The following is a 9,653-nucleotide window of genomic DNA, read 5'->3' as shown; positions in this document are numbered from 1 at the left end:
ACTTCTTGCTGTGTTTACCCCAGTCCAACGCCGGCATCTCCACATTTTGAAGGAACATCAGCTTCAGAGAGAATCTTTCTCCGTCCTCTTTAAGAGGCAGCTGAAGGAAACATCTCATGCTCATTCTCGCCACGTCCAAGATGCAAAACTCGTGATTCAGATGGACATCGCAAAACAGAGTTTCTAACCTGAACCGTAACGCTGGACCGTAAAATGGCCAATGTAACACATTTATTGAAGAAGGAAAGTGACAGAAAACAGTAAACTTCAGACCATTCAGTCAAACATCTGTCACGAGGGATTTGTTAGAATCCTTTACGAAAAGGATTCTTAGAAATTCATTATTTTATGACAGTTGACATGGCTTTGTGAAAGGGAAATTCTACTTAACTAATCTGTTAAAGATTTTGAAATATCATTCAAGGTGAAGAAGGATAATTAAAGTTTATTTTTTAGTGTCACAAGTCGGCTTACATTAACGCCGCAATGAAGTTACTGTGAAAATCCCCTAGTTGCCACACTCGGGCACCTGTTCGGGTTACACTGAGGGAGAATTTAGCACGGTCAATGCACCCTAACCAGCACGTCTTTCGGACTGTGGGAGGAAACCAGAGCACCCGGAGGAAACTCACACAGACACGGGGACAACGTGCAAACTCCACACACTGACCCAAGCTGGCGATCAAACCCGGATCCCTGACACTGAGGAAGTAGTGCTAACCAATGTGTCACCACAATGTGGGAAAATGTGGAGTTCTTCATATTGGCAGGAAGAATTAAAAGTAGTATGTAATTTAAATGGAGAGAGATTGCAGAACTGAGGTACAGAGGGATCTGGGTGTCCCAGTCTACAGGTGCAGCAAATGATTAGGAAGGCAAATGGAATGTGATTGTTTATTCCAAGGGGAATGGAGTAGAAAAGTTGGGAAGTTTTACTGCAGTTGTACAGGTTCTTGATGAGACCACATCTGGAACTCTGTATACAGTTTTTATTCTCTTTATTTGAAAAACATTTAACTTGCGTGAGAAACAGCTTGGAAAAGATTCACCAGACTCACTGGGGTGAAAGAGTTTTCCTGTGAGTCTGTACCTCAAACATTTTCTTACTCATTGGAATGTATCTATTGTGCATGTCACAATCCCAGCTGGTGTGACCGCCAGACAGTCAGGTCCCAGATCAATAACCTGGGTAAACAGGACTGTCCCTTAGCTTCTAACAAAACACTAGTTAAACATGAGATTGACTGACTGACTTTAACACAATACTCCTTAACCTTACTGATATCTGATATACAGATAACACTGATTTTTAAGGATAACACAGTTACATTATCTACCTTATATTTTAACATTCTTAACAAGTAGCCAGTCCCTGTAAACCAACTGGTGAATTGTGGTCAGATACACCACACAGTGAAGTCAAGTGGCAGTGCCACCCAATACAACATCTGTGGATTCCTCATCAAATATCAAATTCCTTCCCCCCCCCCCCCCACAGACGTTTGTCTCACTACAATTCTGACTTCCAGTTGAGTGATTTCAAACTCTACTCTTGAAAGGACATGCATTGGAACCTTCCCCCAAACAATAGTTTTGCTCGGATGTCTTCACCAAGGATCCATTTCCAGAATTTCAATCCCTCCTCTTGGTGTTTCTCTATCCTCGATTGCCACACGCTTCCACACAATCTCTCAGGTATCCAGCCAAACTAACAGAACAACATTGCTTCACAGGCTGTACTCAGGTCATCAGCCTTAGGATTACTTCACATATCTGGCTTCTCGTTGGCCAACTTTCACATCTGTCTGTGACTGGGAGCCTCTCTCTGCCCCTTTCTTTAACTTCACTGAACAGTTGTTCAGATTCTGGTTCTCTGTCCCTTTGATTTCAGTCTTCCTGGGACTTCACTTTCTGTTCTTTAGCTTGTGTGATTTTGGGAAGTCTGTTTTTACAGTGCTCTTGTCCTGTCCAACTTACAAATAACTCTAAAGGTCTTTCTAACTTAAAGTGGCCCCCGGTTGCTAAGCAACAATCTAGTTTTCTTTGCCTTTGTTTGTTTGCACTTTAAACTCTCTAATCACAATGCAGGCAATTTTTGAAATGAAACCGTACCCACACAAGCAAGCCCCTTTGACATGACTGCAACTAAAGTTTAACCTTTCTTACACATAGACTTAAACTCATTTAAAGATGTATCTTATTTTTAATATCCAAAAATACAAATATAGATCACTTACATCAGTCTCTGCTTCCTGGCACTATCCCCTTCAATATTTACCACTACATCACCCTTGGTCCCTCCCTTCACCTAATTTGCCAGTTCCCTTTAGCTACCTCAGCTTTCATGTCCTCACAATTACCCTTATTTAATTTTAAAACATGGAGGGAGTTTTCCCGTCCATCCCGTGAGTGGGGGTTGGGGGAGGAGGGGGGTTGGGGGGAGTGTGCAAATGTCCATTGACCTCAGGTGGGATTTTCCAGTTTTGGGGCAAATCCCCACCCTCAGTCTCAGACCCACTCCTCTCTCCCTCAAATTGAATGTAAAATTCAATCATGTTATGATCGCTGCTACCTCGGGGCTCCTTCACTCTGAGATCATTAATTATCCCATCTCATTGGACAATACCAGATCCAGTGTCACCTGCTCTCTGGTTCCAGAATGTGCTGCTCTCAAAAACTATCCCCAAAACCTTCAGCATCACAGCCCAGCTCGATCCCACCACAGCCCAGCTCGATCCCACCACAGCCCAGCTCGATCCCACCACAGCCCAGCTCAATCCCACCACAGCCCAGCTCAATCCCACCACAGCCCAGCTCAATCCCACCACAGCCCAGCTCGCTCCCCCCGCGGCCCAGCTCGATCCCCCCACAGCCCAGCTCGCTGCCATCCCACCACAGCCCAGCTCAATCCCACCACAGCCCAGCTCGCTCCCCCCGCGGCCCAGCTCAATCCCACCACAGCCCAGCTCGATCCCCCCGCGGCCCAGCTCAATCCCACCACAGCCCAGCTCAATCCCACCACAGCCCAGCTCGCTCCCCCCGCGGCCCAGCTCAATCCCACCACAGCCCAGCTCGCTCCCCCCGCGGCCCAGCTCAATCCCACCACAGCCCAGCTCGCTGCCATCCCACCACAGCCCAGCTCAATCCCACCACAGCCCAGCTCGCTGCCATCCCACCACAGCCCAGCTCAATCCCACCACAGCCCAGCTCAATCCCACCACAGCCCAGCTCAATCCCACCACAGCCCAGCTCAATCCCACCACAGCCCAGCTCGATCCCATCCCCCCGCGGCCCAGCTCGATCCCATCCCCCCGCGGCCCGGCTCGCTCCCCCCGCGGCCCGGCTCGCTCCAGCCCTGACCAAGGGCCTGAAGAACTGGTCAGACGATGATCAGGACCAGGAACCCGGTCGATATTTATCTGTCTCTAATTCGAGTTATTCATTGTTTTGTTCAGCAAATCACCAAATTCAGGCCGAAGCCGGGGATTAATGCTGGAACCTTGTTCTGTTTGTCTGAGAGTGACCGGGTGAGTGCCATTCCTGATGGACACGACCTCAGCCTCAGCTCATTGGAAAGCTGGTTCCCAGCAGCTGCTGTTGCAGACTGTAGCCAGCAGGTGCTGCTGGTGGGTCACCAGGTGGATAGCTGGAGCAATGCTGCCATCGAGTGGTCATTGGCAGGAGCACAGGCACTGCAGAGAGCGAGGACACTGTAGGCCAGCAGTGGGGCACCTGAGGCCCATCGGGGCTCCGCGTGTGGTCACAAGGCATTGTGTTACCATTGCCCACACTCAGGCCTGCCACATTCTGCTGATTCCCATCCATAGAAACTTTTCCCTCCCAGTGTGACTGAAGTGATTCACACATAAAGCGAGGGCAGGTCATAGAGGATTACAGCATGGAAACAGGCCCTTCGGCCCAACTTGTCCATGCTGCCCAGTCTTTACCATAACCTAGTCCCAATTGCCTGTGTTTGTCCCATATCCCTCTATACCCATCGTACCCATGTAACTGTCTAAACACTTATTAAAAGATAAAATTGTATCTGCCTCTACTACTGCCTCTGGCAGCTCGTTCCAGACACTCACCACCCTCTGTGTGAAAAAATTACCCCTCTGGACCCTTTTGTATCTCTCCCCTCTCACCTTAAACCTGTGCCCTCTAGTTTTAGACTCCCCTACCTTTGGGAAACGATATTGACTATCTAACTGATCTGTGCCCCTCATTATTTTACAGACCTCTATAAGATCACCCCTCAGCCTCCTACGCTCCAGAGAGAAAAGTCCCAGTCTATCCAACCTCTCCTTATAACTCAATCCATCAAGTCCCAGTAACATCCTAATACCAAAAGAGAAAACGCTGGGAAATTTCAGCAGGTCTGACAGCTTTTGTAAGGAGAGAAAAGAGCTGACGTTTCGAGTCCAGATAACCGTTTCTTGAAGCCCTGTCGAGGGGTCAGTCAGTGAGGGGGCCGCACTATCGAGGGGTCAGTCAGTGAGGGGGCCTCACTATCGAGGGGTCAGTCAGTGAGAGGGCCGCACTATCGAGGGGTCAGTCAGTGAGGGGGCCGCACTATCGAGGGGTCAGTCAGTGAGGGGGCCGCACTATCGAGGGGTCAGTCAGTGAGGGGGCCGCACTATTGAGGGGTCAGTCAGTGAGGGGGCCGCACTATCGAGGGGTCAGTCAGTGAGGGGGCCGCACTATCGAGGGGTCAGTCAGTGAGAGGGCCGCACTATCGAGGGGTCAGTCAGTGAGAGGGCCGCACTATCGAGGGGTCAGTCAGTGAGAGGGCCGCACTATCGAGGGGTCAGTCAGTGAGGGGGCCGCACTATCGAGGGGTCAGTTGGTCACACGGTCTGGGTGGGGTGGGTTTGCTGTGTTAGGGGCCGTTCCTTGGGGTATCCGGACCTGAACATTGTCCATCTGCCTCTACCTTCACTGTCCAATCATGAGGTCTGTCTCGAGTAGAGCTGCTGTTTTTCTATTCCGATCGCGTTCCGGTAACTGGAAAGCTCGGGAGAGGGGAGATTTTCAGATAATTTGCATAATTAAAATCCAAATGAGTGCTTTAATGTCGGGGAGATGGTAATCAGTTGGAAATAGTGTTGAAGTGTTAAATGAAGTTCCTCACCTCACAGACAATGTGTTGTGAGATTCCAAAAATACAGCATTTCTCTGGCATTAAACAAATACTCAGTTCAAGTTTGAAGAAAGATTGAGGTAATTAAATATTAAACAAATCAGGGCTTAGAAAGCAGGAGGAGGATTAGAGACAGAGAGAGAGAGATGGTAGAGTTACCAGGCCCATTGAGTCTGGACAGAATATTTTACCCAGACCGCCCCCCCCATCCTCATAATCCCATGTATTTACCCTGCTAATCCCCCAACCTACACATCTTGTTAAATGAAGTTAACACTTCAAGATGAGCTTTAGGTTTTTAGGTACCCAGATTACCAACAACCTGTCCCGGTCCCCCCCCATGCTGACACTATAGTTAAGAAAGCCCCACCAACACCTCTACTTTCTCAGGAAACTAAGGAAATTTGGCATGTCAGCTACAACTCTCACCAACTTTTACAGATGCCCCATAGAAAGCATTCTTTCTGGTTGTATCACAGCTCGGTCTGAGCTCCTGCTCTGCCCAAGACCGCAAGGAACTACAAAAGATCGTGACTGTAGCCCAATCCATCACACAAACCAGCCTCCCATCCATTGACTCTGTCTACACTTCCCACTGCCTCGGCAAAGCAACCAGTATAATTAAGGACCCCACACACCCCGGACATTCTCTCTACTACCTTCTTCCATTGGAAAAAAGATATAAAAATCTGAGGTCCCGTACCGACCGACTCAAGAACAGCTTCTTCCCTGCTGCTGTCAGACTTTTGAATAGACTTACTTCATATTAAGCTGATCTTTCTCTACACCCTCACTATGACTGTAACACTACACTCTGCACCCTCTCATTTCCTTCTCTATGAATGGGGGTATGTTTTGTCTGTATAGCGCACAAGAAACAATACTTTTTACTATGTTAATACATGTGACAATAATAAATCAAATCATCTTGGGACACCAAGGGGTAATTTAGCATGGCCAATCCACCCTGTCCTGCGTATCTTTGGACTGTTGGAAGAAACTGGAGCACCTGGAGGAAACCCACGCAGACATGGGGAGAACGTGCAGACTCCACACAGACAGTGACCCAAGTCCGGAATGAAATCTGGCTCTTTGGCGCTGTCAGGTAGCAGTGCTAACCACTGGAGAGGGACAGAGAGAGAGAGAGAGAGAAAGGCAGGGGAAAAAAGAGACTCTCAGAGATATAAGCTGGAATTTAGCACCATTCATGCCGGCAGGATTTTCCCATCTTGCTTCAGTGAACGGAGGTTTGACTGGATGCTAAATTCTCCAACCTCGCTGCAGTGGGAGTGTGGTGTGAACGGCCAGTTCGATTGTGCCTGTGGAGAGAAAAGGACAGAGAGCGATGGTGAGAGAGGGAAACAGAGAGAGAAACTGAGACAGAGTGTCAGTGAGAGACTGAGATTGAAAGAGCAGTACAGAGAGACACGGTGAGAGATGGGAAGACAGAGAGAGGGAGAGAAGAGAGAGATTTTAACATTAGAAGAAAGGGAAAAAGAGAGAGAGATGTTCTTTTTAATCCATTGGATGTGGACACTTAGCAAGGCAAAGACTTGTTGCCATTGAGGAGGTGATGATGAGTCACCTTCTTCAACCACTAGACTGAGGATGGCGAGAGTGTGAAACGTACTCTGTGTGGGACAGTGTTGGGGGGGGGGGCCGGTGGGGGGACTTCAGTGTCCATCACCAAGACTGGCTCAGTAACACCACCATAGACCAAGCTGGCTGGGTCCTCACAGAACATAAGAACATAAGAACATAAGAAATAGGAGCAGAAGTAGGCCATCTGGCCCTTCGAGCCTGCCCCGCCATTCAATAAGATCATGGCTGATCTGTCGTGGCTCAGTTCCACTTTCCCGCCCTCTCCCCATAACCCTTAATCCCTTCTCTTATCAAAAACCCATCAACCCGCTTCTTAAAAATATTTAGCGAGGCAGCCTCCACCACTTCAACGGGCAGAGAATTCCAGAGATTCACCACCCTTTGAGTGAAGAAGTTCCTCCTCAACTCCGTTCTGAACCGCCCCCCCTTTATCTTGAGGCTGTGCCCCCTAGTCCTACTGTCTTTTTTGAGTGGGAAGAGTCTTTCCACCTCTATCCTATCCATCCCATTCATCATCTTATACGTCTCAATGAGATCTCCCCTCATTCTTCTAAACTCTAACGAGTACAAGCCTAGTTTATTCAGCCTCTCCTGCTAGCCTGGGTCTGCTTGAACTGGAGACAGAACCAACAGGAGGAAAAAGATACTTTACCTCATCTTCAGCAGTAAGCCTGCTGCAGGTAGGTCTGTCCATGACAGTGTTGTTAGGAATCACAGCTCCCTGTGGAGGTAAAGTCACATCTCCACACTGAGGATTGTGTTGTGTGGCACTATCACCGTGCTAAATAGGACAGAGTTCAAACAGCAACTCAAGACTGGGAATCCATGAGGAACCGTGGGCCCGTGATGATCCTGTGCCTTTAAGAAAGGTATTTTTTGTTATGTTTCCTGTGCAGGATCCATTCTGTGCACTTGGAGTCATCTTGTCTGCATCCAACAGCCTTGTTGTTACTGCAACAACAGAAGTGATCTCAATTGCTTCAATGTTTGCTTTAATCTGAACTAGTGCAGGGTTCTGTTATTTTCTGTTTCCCCCGGGATATTGCAGAGTGGGGCTTGATTAGGTTGATTAATAGGTAAGGTCACATGAGAAGGTGGGGCTAGGCCTTCACTGAGAACTCAAGGTAGTCTGATTTTTGAGATCTTTAGGTAGAGGTCACTTTCTCTGTATCACTTGCTCTGTCTGAGATCTGGAGACAGGAATCTGCTGGGAAATAAGTCTCTTTCTCTGAGATGGGGGTGTAGCTTTCTCTGGAATTTGCTGCGTGAGAATTAGAAGACAAATGTCTGTCTGGATCACTGACAGATCTCAAAAAGCTGGAAATCTGGTACCTATATAAGCACCTTGTGCCAATTGGTTCTAAAGAAGGAATCTGTGGAGGTACTGTTAAACTGGAACAACAGAGATAGCTAGCTGCTAAGAATGATAATTTATCATGTTTAAGTATCGCAATTGGTAAAAATTGTGATTTTTGTGAAATTCTAACCGTGTTCTTAAATAAAGTTTGTTTTGATAAAAGCTTCCTAGTGGGTCACTGGAATCATACCTGGAGTGAACCACATAGAAACAGAAACTAGAAACAGGAGGAGGCCATTTGGCCCTTCCAGCCTGCTCCGCCATTCACTTTATTCATGGCTGATCGTCAAATTCAATATCCTGATCGCCCCCCCCTTCCCCCCCCCCCGATGTCCCTCGATCCCTTTAGCCCCAAGAGCGAAACGTAATTTCTTCTTGAAATCAGACAACGTTTTGGCCTCAACTACTTTCTGTGGGAGTGAATTCCACACATTCCCCACCCTCTGGGTGAAGAAATTTCCCCTCACCTCAGTTCTAAAAGGTTTCCCCCTTATCCTCAAACTACATTCACCCTAATGGCAAAATCACATGCGAAAGGCTGATTTTGGAACATTCCCTGGAGTTTCTGATCTGGTCGAGCCATCAGTAGCAGCAGAATTGTGTCCGACCACACTCTGTAACCTCACGTCCCCAGTAGTTCCCCACTCTGCCATTACAACAGTGAATTGGAAGGTTTACAGTGATATTAGATTCAATATTAATTCCAAAAGGAAATTGGATGAGTATTTGGAAAGGGGATAATTGCAGGGTTATGGGGGATGGAGAAATGGGAGTGGGATTAATTGGACGGTTGTTTCACAGAGCCAGCACTGATAGTGACGGCCAATTGGCCTCCTCCAGTCGCTGTGTTTGGGATCTTGCTGTACGCTGCCTGGTGGCTGTGTCGAGGATTGCAGTAGCTGCGATATCAGCCTGTTCTCTGTGTATTGCTGTACTGACAGTGAGCTGGAGGCAGCTGGTGTCAGTATTGGCTCGCTCAAACCGGCTGCAGCATTGAGTGTGACAGGAACATTCCAGTATCTGATTTCTCTCTGTCCCTGATGTGGTTTCAATTCCTGGGCAGTGTTGAGCAAGCAAATTAGACTTTTGTAATGTTTTATTTTTAAATAAGGGGAAGTGTAAAACAGAGGATCTGAAAGGGAAGGTAGATAAAAGGAAGAAGATAATTAAATCCAGCTGAAGAATCTCCCCAGAACAGCAGCAGTTATTGAATTTTTGATTTCTGGAGATTAGGAACTGCAGCATCTTTTAAATCACTCCTGGAGTGACTGGGCTGGAGATCCACAAAACACCAGAGGAATCTGACTGCTCCCACGGGGCAGGATAACAGAAACATAGAAACGAGAAGCAGGATGAGGCCATTCAGCCCTTAGAGCCTGCTTCACCATTCATTACAATCACGGCTGATCATCCAACTCAATATCCTGATCCCCCCTCCCCTCCCCCCCCCATATCCCCCGATTCCCTTTAGCCCCAACAGCGAAATGTAATTTCTTCTTGAAATCAGACAACATTTTGGCCTCAACTACTTTCTGTGGGAGTGAATTCCACACA

The sequence above is a fragment of the Carcharhinus amblyrhynchos genome, chromosome 25 (genome assembly GCF_965287045.1).
Source record: "Carcharhinus amblyrhynchos chromosome 25, sCarAmb.v2.hapA, whole genome shotgun sequence".
In the NCBI taxonomy this organism is placed as follows: Eukaryota; Metazoa; Chordata; class Chondrichthyes; order Carcharhiniformes; family Carcharhinidae; genus Carcharhinus; species Carcharhinus amblyrhynchos.
Note: the sequence above shows the minus strand (reverse complement) of the source record.